This window comes from Anabrus simplex, chromosome 5, assembly GCF_040414725.1.
Source record: "Anabrus simplex isolate iqAnaSimp1 chromosome 5, ASM4041472v1, whole genome shotgun sequence".
Taxonomy (NCBI): Eukaryota; Metazoa; Arthropoda; class Insecta; order Orthoptera; family Tettigoniidae; genus Anabrus; species Anabrus simplex.
This window is the reverse complement of record NC_090269.1, coordinates 23378527-23396486: the sequence shown is the minus strand read 5'-3', so window position 1 is coordinate 23396486 and position 17960 is coordinate 23378527.

The window sequence follows — 17960 nt, the reverse complement described above, 5'->3', positions numbered from 1 at the left end:
ATATTTCATTCAATGCTCAGAAAGCTATAAAAAATGTTTAATATAGTAAGCTATGGTTAAGAGAGTAAATTTCTAAAACATCATACCTGGTCAAGAAAACCAAGCAGTACGGCTGTGTTCACGCTGATTACGTGACACTGGCTATCTGGTTGACAAGCCAAGGCTCTTAATGTACTATTCGAAGTCAATTTCTGTAATATAATGGTCATGAAAATATTGATATCACTATCAGAATTCACACCATATTAATATTCCACGTGAAAATGGAATAGTCGACATGACAGCTGCAAGAATATTGACTACACGTACTGGTGTCGCCTTTGTAGTCCAGAGGAAATCCTTGCCAGAGATGCCATGTGGGCAGTGCATTCGGCTTATAATTCGGCTATTCTCCCCATTCTGAGGAGATTAAGTCTCTATGGCCTTTGTAAGTGGGGATAACCATGAAGGAGCAGCATGAGAGAGAAGTAACTGAGGGGATTCACATTATGAAGCGATTTCCATAGAAATTAACGTACTGTTACTCACTGTTTCAATATTATAAATGACGAGTTAATAGGATAAAGTACAACGGCACTGTGTTGTTGAGTTACATGGCCAAGTATTGTTTCAAAAACTAGGCATTGTTTTCTTTCATCCCTTTCAGAACCTGCTCACACATATATGAACGCCAGTAACATATTTTTTTTTCCTGCCTTTATATTTCCCGCCAGCTAGTTCATACCGGTATAACACTATCGTGCAGTGTTTGCTCTTCCTATGTTACAAAGTTTTGAATAATCGTCAAGCGGCTGCAGCCTTTAGTTGTGAAATGTAGAGGTGTGTCTGTCCACATCAAGGGATGGGAACGGTATCAGAAATTTTCGTTAAGTAGATTATGTCTATGCAGGTTTTTATTTTTCAAATTTTTTATTCAGTCGGTTTACCGCCCAGGTTTCGTTTCTCCCCGGAACTTAGCGAGGATTATTATTATTATTATTATTATTATTATTATTATTTTACATTAATAATAATAATAATAATAATAATAATAATAATAATAATAATAATAATAATAATAATAATAATAATAGTTGCACCGGGCCCCCGTGGTCCTCAGTAGGCCCAAACGACAAGAAGAAGAAGAAGAAGAAGAAGAAGAAGAAGAAGAAGAAGAAGAAGAAGAAGAAGAAGTTCCGGGGATTCCGTGGGGGACAGAGGTGAAAGAAGGTGCGGGCATGAATGGGTCAAGATCGGACAATCAGAAGATTGATTTAAAACTTTAAAATTATGGTTATATTTCTATCTATTTTCTTTCCTTTTTTTTTTTTAAGAAATAAGACTTAACAAAATTCAGGTACAAAAGATCATAATATGGGGTAACAATCGAAAAACCTGAATTAACAACTGTGAGCTTTAAGCTCCCTAATTATACACTCTTCAAGAGCACTACGGCTCCTTTCAAAAACACGTCAACGAGACGGATCTCCCAATACCTTCTAGATCATAATCAGATCCTCTTTGCTTTATCTATTTGTCTAGGAGACTGCGCTCCGAACCTTATAACTTAACAGCCTTTTAAAGGCATCATTCAACTTTTACATTTATAACCAGAGCATCTTTGCTCTATAAACTTTACACTTCCAAGGCCTCTCTAGGCATAACCTACATTTAACAAACAGTATTAGCTGTCTTCTAGGCTCAACAGTCTATATATTTATATAAAAGGAATAAAATAGAATTTTACAGGGGTACCGAATGCCCATTCTACCGGTCCTTTGTGGAAAAATAACAGGTTCAACTACTGACCGAAAAATCAAAATTGTGCGGAGGCGAACTCTTGCCCTCCTAGAAGTTTATAATTAAATGGATAAAACCCTATTTGAGCTTGTGGCTCGAATATACAGAGGCTAAGTCCATGCTACTGAGGTGACTAGATGGAGATAGTATTTAATTTACCAGATTACAAACAGAAAGCGGTTACAAAATCATAGTCACCTCAAAATCAAATTGAAGGGGGTTCGAGAGTGTATCACACTCTTTATTCCCTGACAACGGTTAAATTTCTTAGGCTTGTTTGAAATTTACATTAGAAGATTGAAATTTACATTTAAAGAAAACTGAAATCACATTATTAAGATTTGGAACCTTCCCCTCGAGCTAGCTGTCAAAGACAATCACTTAATAAGATCTGGACTGCCATTACCTTGAGCTGCTGGTCTGCTCGATGATGAACGAGGCACTCGCCTCCTCTCACTACCACACACTAGACTGGAGCGATGAATAAGACCACGAGGCTCGAAAAAGTGCCGGTTCTTTACGCGAGAGGAAAGATCCAGAAAACTCTGGGCTAAGGCCCGACACACCCCAGTTCTTATTGGGTAATTTAAATAGATACAAGAAAACGCTAATTGGCTGAAAATTAAATATAGCAAATTTTCTGTTGGCCAACATCTAAAGTTGGCGGGAAGAGAGAGAAGTGTTGTCAACTTTAACATACCAAGAACAAAGAATAATCAACTCAGTATTGTGCCCGTCCTAGTCAGTCATCGAACACGAGACACCCCAGGGGTGCTCAGTTCGGTGGCTGTAGGCTTATAAAATAAATGAATGTGGCAGGATTTATCATAGGGTTCATCAAATGAGTGCGTTCCAAGTAGAAAACAAATATGACACTTTTATTCAATTAAATGCAGTATTGGCCATCCTGAAATCTATGATTATGATTATGATCGTTACGTTAAGGAATTTAATCTGGCTCTTGATGTAACAAACCTAGGCACACACACAAATGGGATGGTACACGGCAGTTGTTTCCCTGACATTCTAACAGAGTATTTACATTGTAAAAAAAAATTTTTTTTATCGTCTTCAAAGTTATTAAGTTATTTGTTTAAAGTTGAATTAAAAATTTTCATTCAGAAAAATGAGGTCTGGGCCAAGCCTTCATCGATAATCTGGAAAAAATGCAGTAATTGTAAGAACGAATTTAATAAAGAAATAACCAAGATTTAAAAAAGTTAACACTTATGACAAAATAATAAAATTTACAGTCGTTATCTTTACGATGAAATGAAAAGTTGAATTTGCCTTGGTTTTCTCTAAGTTAATCCGAGACGTCGGATATACCTGTTCACGTCATCTCACATCTCCTTTCGTGAGAATTTATATTGAACGTTAAGTATTTGACCAATGATTAAACCAAATAAAACGCCTCTCGGGCTTGCAAACGTAAATAAATGGGGATAATACCATCCATGTGGAGATCCTGTCCACTATCAATCGATAATATCAGTGTCACATGTTTCAGAATAGAACACATAAAAAAAAAATAATCCTCTAAATACTAATAAATTACTACTTCTACAGCTAACTACGGAAATTGGTAAGAAGACTGTGAGTACTAAGAAGAAAATATCTACACTATGTACATGTCGACGAGTGTCGATCAACCGTTTTACTCTCCTATTAACAAATTTATTTAGTTACAGCAAGATTGAGTTATCACATGAGAGTAAAATTACATCAACGAATGAGCTGGTATAATCATGAATCAGACATTATTTAGATATTTCGTCGAAGACTTGTTCTTTAGACCAAATGCCTTCTCGAACATTCATCTGTACCTTGAGGTTGAAATTACTGGAGTACTTGAGAAAATTTGGGATATTCCCACGAATTAAAAGTACATCGATAAACATGGACTTTCATTTTCTTCATCTGAAGACACTAATATTAGGCTACACTGCATTTATCGCGAATAATCCATAAACATGTGAAAAGCTCAGTTTCGCGAAGATTCATGCCAATTATTCCATATACTCTATACGTACAATATACCACAATGACGACTTTAACCTGTCGCATCTTAATCTCAAATATATAGCCGTGAAATATCAGGACCTACCATCGTCCTACAAATACATAATATCCACTTAAAAGTGTCTCGATGATTAATTACATCCAATTAATTATCACATGCTTCCAATGCACATGTTCACATTAAATTCTCACATAGAATTCGGACTCAATATCCCGATGACACGTTGTCTCAGACACGAGGTACAAGTAGAAGTTCAAATACAAGGAAAATATAGAAAATACGGACGAAATATCCTACCATTAAATCCATCAAACATAAACTAATTCATATTCGTGACGAAATTTACTCAATAAGCAAAGATGGTGTCGATAACACATGGATAACTCTGTCAGAACCTTCACTGTCAAATTCATGGCCACATGGTCATTAAATAATCACATGTATCAGTTTCATGACGTATTCGAGCAAATAAACTGCCATAAAAAATATCAAAATAGCTTACTAAGAAAAAGAAAGGATAGAACAAAACTACATAGAACAGATATAAATGAGACGTAATCGACTTAACTTATAGATGAATCTTCATGTCTGGAAGTCTGGGTTCTCAATCAGCCATGCCAGGAAAAAAGAATCTGCATCCCGGCGCCGCCAACGATGGTCAGAGGTTTAGAACCTCATGGTGAAGCACTGGTAATCCATGATGTGAGATTCCGTCCTCTTCTGGAATTTATTCACGTCCACGTCTTCCGCGTCCACTCGTAAGAAAGCTGAAACTTACACAAAATGTTTTAGAGTAGGCTCCAAGCACACACGTAACAGTATTTTGAAAATGACACGTACTTTAAGGGATTAATGTCTGCACATTCGACGTCTGATCACAGCACTGTTCTAAATTATATCCAATTTTCAGACGTGTAGAGCACAGGAGTGAAGCGACGTTCCACGCTAAGCGACTGAAGGTGATAGTTCAAGACACGCCAGAGGGTGTGTGAGAACGAGTATTCGTATCACATGACTTAAATATCATGTCTGGTGCACATGCACGGAAGTAAAGTCAATTGAGGGGCTAAATTCTTCTCCTGTACGAATCTACAACTTCATCACCATCTTAGCCACAAGGTCGTGCAAATTATTCCAAAATTTCAGTTTTTAATTTATATCCTCCAAATGTGCTATTCTTTTATCCAGTTTATTTTACTTTAGTCCTTGAGCCTTCCGTAATTATGCACGTCGCCATCAAAGATATTACAAATATTTCATTCATGTCATTCCTCGCAATTATAAGTGACACGCGCTGGCCTCCTTCTTCCAGTCACCAACCTTCATTTTTTTTATTTTTATTCCGTTAGCCGGTCGGTCGCTCTCTGCAGAAAAAAACTCGTTCTCGCCCCTGCCAAGGTCGCGCGCACCCCATCTCGCCGACAAGCAGACACAAGCCGCACCAACACCTGTTCTCTCATTTGTGGCCTCACGGTCACATCCACCTCTTACTGGGACAAAAATTTTTAAGCAAGGTTAAAAATTTTTACAATCGTGTTCATTCCTTAAAATGTGGTCCGTATGCTGTCTACTTCACTGTTTAATTTTCCATGGTATTTATAATTTCAGGCATCTGTCAGTTGTCTGAACGGTAATCATTCTGCACGGCACAAACTGGTATTTCTTCGATAGCCGACCTGGGTCTTTTCTTTTTTTTTCTTTCTTCACTCTTCTGCTTTACGGTAGAGTCTTAGGTTCGAGGCATTGAATATAACTGTTCATAGGAGAGTAATAGTTTGATCTCTTCACATTGGAGTCTTTCTTCTGGCGCCCTGATTTTCAGGTTGATATTGTGGTGCTGAGGGATTTAATCTATCGTCATGAGGTGAATTCCGATGTCGCTGGAACTGTGGGCTCTCGGCTCCCATCACATCTGGATCGGTGTCTTGATTATGAATGGCGTCCTTCCATTTTGAGCCTTTTTCAGTTTCCTTCCTTAATTCTTCAATGTACCTCATGCTTTCTCGATGACGGTTCTCCATTTCATCTCTGAAATTCCGGTAGTTACGATCTGAATAATATCTAGGTCTATCATAGGGCCTATTCCGTCTATAGTCCTGTGGTCGGTCCCGTGTCCTGTAATTTCCCCTTCTTCGGACATTCTTCGGATCTTCCATCCTGTCCTCTCTGGGTCTCATTCTTCTCTCTTCCCATCGACGATCGTACGCTCTGGGATAGTTTTTGTACTCTTTAGGTCCACTCTGATTTCCGTTTTCAGGCATTGGAGGCGAATTCCGGTTTTTCGGAGTGTCTATTACGTTGACCTGATAAGTATTGCTCCTTTGAGTTTTCGGTACTGTTGAGACATTCATGGTGTGGTCGAGCTGTCTGAGAATAGTCTCAGCCTGCACGGCGGTCTGAACATTAGCAGCAATGAGTAAGCGCTGTACTTCCACAGGAAACTGCTTTGTTATCGCCTGGACCAACTCATTTTCAGATGGTGGAGTGTCGAGGTCTTTCATTCGTCGTACTTGATTACAGAAGTAATTAGCGTACTGCGTCTGCCCATCTGTGGAATATTTTCGTGAATATAAATCCAACCGTAGTGCTTGTTGCAGATCCGCTCCCCAGTATCTCTGTAGGAATAAGCGCTTGAAACCTTCATAGTCTTCAAACGTATAACGGAAAGCATGGTACCAGTTGAGCACGTCTCCCTCTAAAAATTTCTCCGCTGTTCGCAGATGTTTTTCAGTAGGGATCTTCTGTTCACGAATATATTCATCAAGGTCCCTAATGAAATTTTTAGGCGTGACCCCGTTTAAGTTGTTGAATTTTCTAGGCCTGTCCTCGCTCATTCGGATAAAATTAATGATTTGAGGTACGCTTTGTGCCGGTGTAGTACTGAGATTTACTGTGGGTTGTTCAATGTGGGTAATATTCTGAGACGATTCAGCTACGGGCGATATTCCTTCTGTTACAGTAGATTTAGCCTGTACGACCTCTTCAACATTACTCTGTCGGTCCATTAATGATGTCACTAAGACCCTAGTGCTCCTATCCTGCAACTTCAAGAATCCTACTTCTTTTTCTAATTTTTGGATGGCGTCCATACTTTCCTCCATCTTCTGTTTCCCGGACTTGACATCTCCGGCAAGATTAATAATTTGCTCGAGTATTTCCGACTTGTCTTTGTCAATCATGCTCTTGATATCATCGAACTGGAGTGAAATATCTTGTATCTCCATTTGGTTGACTGAGATACTGTCCTTTACGGAACGGAGATCATCGTCGACCTTCTCTTTTATTTTCTTCAAGTCTTCTGTGACCTCTCCTCTAAGATTTTTCACTTGTTCTGACATCTCTTCTTGTGCCGTAGAAATCTCTACCTTTATAACATCTATCTCTTTCCTCACTGATTCAATGTTATTTCTGACTAGGACCACGTCACTCTGAAGAGCGGTGACCTTCCCGGTGATAACCTTATTGTCCTCTTTAATCTGGCTCGTCAGAGTAACAACTTGTTCCAGGGTTTTTTTCTGATTTTCCCTGCACTCTAACACGATATTGTCAATCCGACAACTAGTTTCCTCCAGTTTTGCATATAGTTCGTCACGACCCTTTTTCGCCTCTTCCTGTATCGCAGCACCCATAATGTTCAATTTTTGACTCAACCGTTCATTACTATCTTCCTGAATTTTCCTATTCTCGTCCTGTGCTCTCTTATTCTCTTCCTGTATTTTTCTGAATTCCTCCTTATTCTCCTCCTGTGCTCTCCTACTCTCTTCCTGCATCTTCCTGAATTCCTCTTTATTCTCTACTGTCAGAGTCTCTAATAACCTCCTAATCTCCTCGAGATCCATTCTATTATTCATAAAGTGACCTGTGTCAGCGAACGCCGAAATGCAGAAACTTTCCCCCCAGACATGTTGATTGTGATAAGGCAAATTCAAGTTTCACGAAGAAAATTCCTAACCCTCATTTTTCCATGTGAAACACATAATCTTAAGTAAAATACTCTGAAAATTCCGCGTACTCTGTTAGAATTCTACCTAACTGGGATGGCATTAAATCTGAAATGAACCTGCCGAACCGTGAATAATTAATAATTTGAGCAAGTCAATTTAAACCACGTGGAGAAGCAATTAATCAAGTTCCACGATGGATTAAGCCACATTTTTAAGCCACAAATCGAGCCCCACGGATGGGAAAAGCCACTAAGATGTGCCCGTCCTAGTCAGTCATCGAACACGAGACACCCCAGGGGTGCTCAGTTCGGTGGCTGTAGGCTTATAAAATAAATGAATGTGGCAGGATTTATCATAGGGTTCATCAAATGAGTGCGTTCCAAGTAGAAAACAAATATGACACTTTTATTCAATTAAATGCAGTATTGGCCATCCTGAAATCTATGATTATGATTATGATCGTTACGTTAAGGAATTTAATCTGGCTCTTGATGTAACAAACCTAGGCACACACACAAATGGGATGGTACACGGCAGTTGTTTCCCTGACATTCTAACAGAGTATTTACATTGTAAAAAAAATTTTTTTTTATCGTCTTCAAAGTTATTAAGTTATTTGTTTAAAGTTGAATTAAAAATTTTCATTCAGAAAAATGAGGTCTGGGCCAAGCCTTCATCGATAATCTGGAAAAAATGCAGTAATTGTAAGAACGAATTTAATAAAGAAATAACCAAGATTTAAAAAAGTTAACACTTATGACAAAATAATAAAATTTACAGTCGTTATCTTTACGATGAAATGAAAAGTTGAATTTGCCTTGGTTTTCTCTAAGTTAATCCGAGACGTCGGATATACCTGTTCACGTCATCTCACATCTCCTTTCGTGAGAATTTATATTGAACGTTAAGTATTTGACCAATGATTAAACCAAATAAAACGCCTCTCGGGCTTGCAAACGTAAATAAATGGGGATAATACCATCCATGTGGAGATCCTGTCCACTATCAATCGATAATATCAGTGTCACATGTTTCAGAATAGAACACATAAAAAAAAAATAATCCTCTAAATACTAATAAATTACTACTTCTACAGCTAACTACGGAAATTGGTAAGAAGACTGTGAGTACTAAGAAGAAAATATCTACACTATGTACATGTCGACGAGTGTCGATCAACCGTTTTACTCTCCTATTAACAAATTTATTTAGTTACAGCAAGATTGAGTTATCACATGAGAGTAAAATTACATCAACGAATGAGCTGGTATAATCATGAATCAGACATTATTTAGATATTTCGTCGAAGACTTGTTCTTTAGACCAAATGCCTTCTCGAACATTCATCTGTACCTTGAGGTTGAAATTACTGGAGTACTTGAGAAAATTTGGGATATTCCCACGAATTAAAAGTACATCGATAAACATGGACTTTCATTTTCTTCATCTGAAGACACTAATATTAGGCTACACTGCATTTATCGCGAATAATCCATAAACATGTGAAAAGCTCAGTTTCGCGAAGATTCATGCCAATTATTCCATATACTCTATACGTACAATATACCACAATGACGACTTTAACCTGTCGCATCTTAATCTCAAATATATAGCCGTGAAATATCAGGACCTACCATCGTCCTACAAATACATAATATCCACTTAAAAGTGTCTCGATGATTAATTACATCCAATTAATTATCACATGCTTCCAATGCACATGTTCACATTAAATTCTCACATAGAATTCGGACTCAATATCCCGATGACACGTTGTCTCAGACACGAGGTACAAGTAGAAGTTCAAATACAAGGAAAATATAGAAAATACGGACGAAATATCCTACCATTAAATCCATCAAACATAAACTAATTCATATTCGTGACGAAATTTACTCAATAAGCAAAGATGGTGTCGATAACACATGGATAACTCTGTCAGAACCTTCACTGTCAAATTCATGGCCACATGGTCATTAAATAATCACATGTATCAGTTTCATGACGTATTCGAGCAAATAAACTGCCATAAAAAATATCAAAATAGCTTACTAAGAAAAAGAAAGGATAGAACAAAACTACATAGAACAGATATAAATGAGACGTAATCGACTTAACTTATAGATGAATCTTCATGTCTGGAAGTCTGGGTTCTCAATCAGCCATGCCAGGAAAAAAGAATCTGCATCCCGGCGCCGCCAACGATGGTCAGAGGTTTAGAACCTCATGGTGAAGCACTGGTAATCCATGATGTGAGATTCCGTCCTCTTCTGGAATTTATTCACGTCCACGTCTTCCGCGTCCACTCGTAAGAAAGCTGAAACTTACACAAAATGTTTTAGAGTAGGCTCCAAGCACACACGTAACAGTATTTTGAAAATGACACGTACTTTAAGGGATTAATGTCTGCACATTCGACGTCTGATCACAGCACTGTTCTAAATTATATCCAATTTTCAGACGTGTAGAGCACAGGAGTGAAGCGACGTTCCACGCTAAGCGACTGAAGGTGATAGTTCAAGACACGCCAGAGGGTGTGTGAGAACGAGTATTCGTATCACATGACTTAAATATCATGTCTGGTGCACATGCACGGAAGTAAAGTCAATTGAGGGGCTAAATTCTTCTCCTGTACGAATCTACAACTTCATCACCATCTTAGCCACAAGGTCGTGCAAATTATTCCAAAATTTCAGTTTTTAATTTATATCCTCCAAATGTGCTATTCTTTTATCCAGTTTATTTTACTTTAGTCCTTGAGCCTTCCGTAATTATGCACGTCGCCATCAAAGATATTACAAATATTTCATTCATGTCATTCCTCGCAATTATAAGTGACACGCGCTGGCCTCCTTCTTCCAGTCACCAACCTTCATTTTTTTTATTTTTATTCCGTTAGCCGGTCGGTCGCTCTCTGCAGAAAAAAACTCGTTCTCGCCCCTGCCAAGGTCGCGCGCACCCCATCTCGCCGACAAGCAGACACAAGCCGCACCAACACCTGTTCTCTCATTTGTGGCCTCACGGTCACATCATAGTAAACCTTAAAATAAAGAAATACTTGACAATTTTAATAATTCCTCTTCACATCAGAGGACATAAACATAGTTAGTAGCAGAGGCATCTGTTGACAAACTTGCGCTAGTTGTTGCAAGTTTTAGATTTAAGATGGCATTTTCCAAGGCGCTTCATTTAAATGAACGGCGCGGGTGTACCTCCCGATAGAATAATAATAATATTAATAATAATAATAATAATAACAATAATAATAATAATAATAATAATAATAATAATAATAATAATAATAATAATAATATACGCTGAAAACTGGAAAGGCATGGACGAAAGAGCGAAAGAAGCAACACCGTCTACGAATGCTATTTTTTGCTAGGGGTTTTACGTCGCACCGACACAGATAGGTCTTATGGCGACGATGGGATAGGAAAGGCCTAGGAGTTGGAAGGAAGCGGCCGTGGCCTTAATTAAGGTACAGCCCCAGCATTTGCCTGGTGTGAAAATGGGAAACCACGGAAAACCATCTTCAGGGCTGCCGATAGTGGGATTCGAACCTACTATCTCCCGGATGCAAGCTCACAGCCGCGCGCCTCTACGCGCACGGCCAACTCGCCCGGTCGTCTACGAATGAAGGGGTACTGGACCAACATTAAAGCTCAAAGGAAACAGTTGAAATGACATGGTCCTTGAAAGATGTCGAGCGAGCAAGTCAGTGATGGTGGTGGTGGTGATTATTGTTTTAAGAGGAAGTACAACTAGGCAACCATCCTCTATATAACACTAATCAGAGGAAAAAATTGAAGGGATCCGATACTTCGGAAAATGAAATATCGGCCAAAGGAAGACAAGGGCCACGAAGGGCGTGAAAATGAAAGACTCCCTAGCCCTCGCAAACCTAATAGCGTCGGGGTCGGAAAAAAACAAGAGTTGACCAAGGGAGGTCGGATAGGATAGATGAAAGTGAGGAGCCTGGCACAAGTAAGTGGAAGCAATGCCAGGACTCAGCTGAGGGCCCCGTGGTCGCCACCCCACGTTCTAAAGTTCAGAGCCCCTGGGGCCGCAAGTCAGTGAAAACTGTTTGTTTTTGATCTAATGTAAAATTTAGATGTGCCTTGGAGAAGCTTGTAATGAGTTTGGAGAGTTGTCTCTTAGAGGATCAATTGAATGGACCAGTGGTGCTCTTATGAAAATTTTGTTACTTTGGAGCTTCAAGCTCACTCTGTAAATTATTCTGTACCAGATTGTTTTAGGGTTTTTCAAATAATTATTTTTACTAGAGCTGGTGAGCTCACCTTTATCTATCCAACTGTTATTTTGTTATTTGATGTTTTTCATATAGATTTGAATTCAGGAAAAAAGGAAAGGAGTAAAATTTCAAATTTCAGAGTTTTAAATTAAGATTTGTTCTTTTCCCTGTCCACCCATTCACACCCGCATCTTCTTACACCTCTGTGATCCACGGAATCTCCATAATAATAATAATAATAATAATAATAATAATAATAATAATAATAATAATAATAATAATAATAATAATAATAATTGTTACGGGGTTACCCGTGGACCAGAAGAGGTGAAAGAAGGTGCCCGGGTGAATGGGTCTAACTACAATGTCACGAATGGATTTAAAACTTTAACAAAGGTTATATTTCTTTAGAATTTCAAAAATCAACAAATAACAATGTAACAGGTACAAGTAGCAATTCAGAAACAAGCCTAGGAAAGACAAGATTGGTGGTATAAACAGAGCTTGGGCTTCAAGCCCTCACTTTACAGTTCCTGAGCTCCTAGCTCAAATTTACAACAGAGACAAATTTACACAAAGGCAGAAATTCCTCAATACATGGAGCGCTTGCTCCCAACATACAATATCCAGCCTACAAAAGGCATTCAGTAATCTTACTTTGAAAAAGAGCTGACAGGCTCTCAGTTTTCAAGCCTACTCAAGGCAATACCAAAAATTTCTTACATCTTTTGGTCTTCCATGGCCCAGCTTACAAATTGAAACAGGGGTATCTCGTACCCAACCTATAGGGCCTTCGTGTAAAAAGAAATAGCAGTTAGATAAATGGCCCGAACACAAAATGAAAGGAGGCGAATGCTTGCACTCCTAGATGTGAATTTTTAAAACCTAAAGGGTACTAGGCTGATGAAACAGGGGCTATTCCCAAACTATGGAGGTGACTCGTATAAGAAAATATTTAAGACATTGCGGAAAGGAAAAAAAAACAGTTAAAAACATAGTCACCTCAAACCAGTATGAAGGGGAGCTCGAGAGGGTACATCACTCTCTATTCCCGATTTACAGTGAAAGATTTTATGAAGTTATTACATAAGCCGGCAGAAGTTACATTTTCAGAAAAGTAGGTTACATAGTTAAAGTTTCGAACCTCTCCCTCGGGTTAAACTGCAGAGCTAGCAAGAAATAAAGATGTTAATTGGTCATTACCTTGCTGAAAAACTGCTGCCCGATGAAAGAGGCGCCTCCCGCCTCCTGCTAGACACACATACTACGTTAGATGACGATCAATTGGCCAAGAGACGTGAAAATCCGCAGTTTATAAACCCTTTGGGAAACTTCGAGACCTTCATGAATAAACCAGCCACACCCTCTCACTTTATTGGTGAATTTAAAAGTCACACTCAAAATCGACGAAGAAGCCTGTGATAGGCGGAAAATTAATTACAGAAATTCGTGATTGGCTAAATTGAAAACTGGCGGAAAGAAAAGATCAATATTGCCAACCCAAAAATGAATGACGATAATTAAAAAAAACTTACGAATACAAAACTTCTTCAAATCATAGGTTCTTTCACTTCGCACCAGGGTGTATGATCATAGTTTTTCAGCAGTGACGTCTATGGAAGAATGTCCTAACTTCTTGAGGAAGGGTAAACAAAGCAAGTAGAAATTCACACAGTACTGGAAACTTCACAATAAGAAAACTACATCAAATTTTAGTGGTGACATCTTCAGAGTAAAGTTCTAAGTAGGTCTGGTTTCAAGTTCACTGTTTCTCCAGCAGAGTTCTTTTAGGCGCAAGATTTAATTGCGCGGCGTTGGGGTGTACCTTCCGGTACAACAACAACAACAACAACAACAACAATAATAATAATAATATATCTGGACCAGTGAAATAATTCCCGACGACTGGAAGTGTGCAATTATTCGTCCATTACGTAAGAAAGGGGATAGAACTGACATAAACAATTACAGAGGTATTTCCCTACTAGCAGCCACCTACACAATTCTTTCAAAACTCCTACTCAAGAGACTTGAAATGCCAATAGAGCATTTGTTGGAAATTATCGGGCAGGGTTCAGGAAATGCAGGTCGTGAGCAGAACTGATTCTTAACCTCAAGACCATCCTACAAATTCGTAAAAGCAGGCAAACGGTGATTACTTTTGTGGACTTCAAAAAGGCATATGAGTCTACAGACAGATCGAAATTTTTCCATGTACTCGAAAAATTAAAAATAGACAAGAAAACAAGAGAATTAATCATGCAAGCAATAACATCCGCCACTTCAAAGTTTAAATTTGATGTTAAAACAGGAGTCCGACAAGGAGATGAAATGTCCCCTTTAATGCTTAATTTTGTTTTGGAAAAAGTGATTAGGAATAATCCTTGGCAGATTACGTGAAAACAAAATTAATGTACAGTGTTTGGCCTTCGCTGATGACGTAGCAGTATTGCCCAAGAACAGACAGGAAGCGATTTCAACCATTATAAAACGCCATGAAATAGCATCCAGAACAGGACTTCAGATCTCATACCAGAAAGTTCATTACATGGAAGGATCTCTTCGCTACGTAGACGGACAACCAAATGAAAACCCAATATGACAAAATATACCAAGTGTCTAAATTCAAATGCCCTGGAGAAATCAACCAACCTTCAGTACTGAATCGTGAAGCAAACAAAGAAAGGATCTCTAAACTACAAAAAGCATTCAGACTCACTTGGAACCGATATAATAAAAGGTCCATATCCAGGAATGTAAAATTAAGGCATTACGACACTGTAATTAAGCCTGAAGCACTATATGCATCTGAAGGACTGATCAATGGGGACAGATCATTGATTAGAGATGTAGAAAAGCAAGAAAGAAAAAGATCTAAAGGGACCTTTTCGGACCGGTCTGTACAGGGGACATCGGTTGATAATGGGATCTCATGACCTGTACCAAACCTCAGAGACAATCTCAGACACATTTAGGAAAAGACTTTTGAAATTTTACGGACATATTCTCAGAATGAGCAATCAGAGATTGAACAAAAAAATTCTGAATTTGCCCTATCAATGAAAGTAAAAATCAATTGGGTGCTCGAAATTGGAAAATATATTTAGGAAATAGGCATCACAGATGACATTGTGTTACACAGATCTAAGTTCAGAAAATCAGTTAACAATCACCGCTCTACACACCATCCAAGCACTAACACCAACAACACCTGGTCAGAAGATTGCAAGAAAATCCATGAAACGATGAAGAGATTTTGGGATAAGAAAAAGGCAACGACATAAGCTAAAAGTTTAGTCGCGCTTCTTCGTCGGGCATAACGAAGAAATAATAATAATAATAATAATAATAATAATAATAATAATAATAATAATAATAATAATAATAATAATAATAATAATAATAATTGTACCGGGAGGTACACCCAACGCCGCGCATTCAAATTCAGTGCCTAAATGAACTCCTCTCTTGGTAAAACAGTGAAACTGAAACTACACCAACTTAGAAATTTAATCAGAAGATGCCACCACTAAAAACTATGATCATGCACCCTGGTGCGAAGTGAAAGAACCTATAATTTAAAGAAGTTTTGTATTTCTAGTTTTTTTTTAACTAACTGATGTTCAATTATTTTTGGGTTGGCAATATTTACCTTTTATTTCCGACAGTTTTGAATCCAACCAATCACTAATTTCTGTAACTAATTTTCCACCTATCACAGGCTTCTTCTCCGATTCTGAGTGTTATTTTTGAAGCCTACCAATAAAATTCAGAGGGTGTGTCTTGATTAATCGTGAATAATCTCTAACCTTCCCTGAGGGTTTATAAACTGAGGCTTTTCTCGTTTCTTGGCCAATTGATCGACATCTATCTGAGTGTGTGTGCTAAGCAGGAGGCGGGCGGCATTTTCGTCGGCAGCTAGAACTGCTACCAGGTATGGCCACATAATTCCATCTTTCTTGTTGTACCTACCTCCGCAGTTTAACTCGAGGAAAAGGTCCGAATCGTTAACTATCTAACCTTCTTTTCTAATGTAACCTTCTGCCGGCTAATGTAAAAATTTCATAAAATCTTTAACTATAAATCGGGGATAGAGAGTGATGTACCCTCTCGAGCTCCCCTTCATCTTGGTTTGAGGTGACTACGTTTTTATAACTGTTTTTCATTCTGTAATGTGGTAAAGTAATTTCTATACGAGTCACCTCAATAGTTTGGAAATAACCCCTGTTTCATCGGCCTAGAGCCCTTAGGTTTTTAGTGTTCATTATATTGGAACGCCGTGTGCTTCCATTCCTTTTGTGTTTGGGGCGCGCTTTCGACTCGCCACCACCGGCAGGACGTCCCACGAACCATGCCAGTTAGACACCGACGAGCGATGAACCGACAGCGTGGGACACAAATCCAACTACGAGCTTTCTAACCGCAACAACTTTAATATACGCTATTGGAGCTGGAATTACCGCGGCTGCTGGCACCAGACTTGCCCTCCAATGGATACTCGTTAAAGGATTTAAAGTGTACTCATTCCGATTACGGGGCCTCGGATGAGTCCCGTATCGTTATTTTTCGTCACTACCCCCCCGTGCCGGGAGTGGGTAATTTGCGCGCCTGCTGCCTTCCTTGGATGTGGTAGCCGTTTCTCAGGCTCCCTCTCCGGAATCGAACCCTGATTCCCCGTTACCCGTTACAACCATGGTAGGCGCAGAACCTACCATCGACAGTTGATAAGGCAGACATTTGAAAGATGCGTCGCCGGTACGAGGACCGTGCGATCAGCCCAAAGTTATTCAGAGTCACCAAGGATATGAGCCACCGGACTAAGCCAGAATCGAACCTGCCAAGTTGGGATCAGACGGCCAGCGCTTCAATAGTCTGAGCCACGCAGCCCGGCTCTCAGCGAGGGATTTCACATCAACCACCTCAAGGGAAGTGTCCTGGAGCGTGAGACATTTGGTCGGGGATGGGGAGTAGGGCCAGTACCTCACCCAGGTGGCCTTATCTGCTTTGCTGAAAAGGGACCTGGTGGGGAATGGGAAGACTGGAAAAGGGAAGGAAGGGGCTACGACCTTAAGTTATATACCATACCTACATTTGCCGGGAGAAGAAGTCTGAAACCACGGAGAACCACTTCAAGGATGGCCGAGGTGGAAATCGAAACCCCTCTGCTCAACTGACCTCCCAAGGCTGAGTGGACGCCGTTCCACTCCTCGTACCATTTCTCAAATTTAATGGCGGAACCGCTAATCGAATCCAGGTCTCCGGGGGTGGCAGCTATTCACTACACCATGGACGCGTGCACTTTTTTCGAATTAATTGTTATAAATTAATGAGAATAGTCTAGAAATGTAGAAATATTTATGTTTAAATTTTGTTTATACTCTTTAAAATTTGGAAGTTATAACTTACCACAGTGAAGTACTCCGTAGTATGTCCTCTCTCCTTGTCGGTTTGTTATACACTGACTGACAGAGCAAATGCAACACCAAGGAGGAGTGGTTCGAAAGGGATGAAAGTTGGGGAAAAAACAGAGACGGCACGGACGAATAATTGATGTTTATTTCAAACCGATATGCAGGTTACACAATGCGCACGGCATCGACTCAGTAGGATGTAGGACCACCGCGAGCGGCGATGCACGCAGAAACACGTCGAGGTACAGAGTCAATAAGAGTGCGGATGGTGTCCTGAGGGATGGTTCTCCATTCTCTGTCAACCATTTGCCACAGTTGGTCGTCCGTACGAGGCTGGGGCAGAGTTTGCAAACGGCGTCCAATGAGATCCCACACGTGTTCGATTGGTGAGAGATCCGGAGAGTACGCTGGCCACGGAAGCATCTGTACACCTCGTAGAGCCTCTTGGGAGATGCGAGCAGTGTGTGGGCGGGCATTATCCTGCTGAAACAGAGCATTGGGCAGCCCCTGAAGGTACGCGAGTGCCACCGGCCGCAGCACATGCT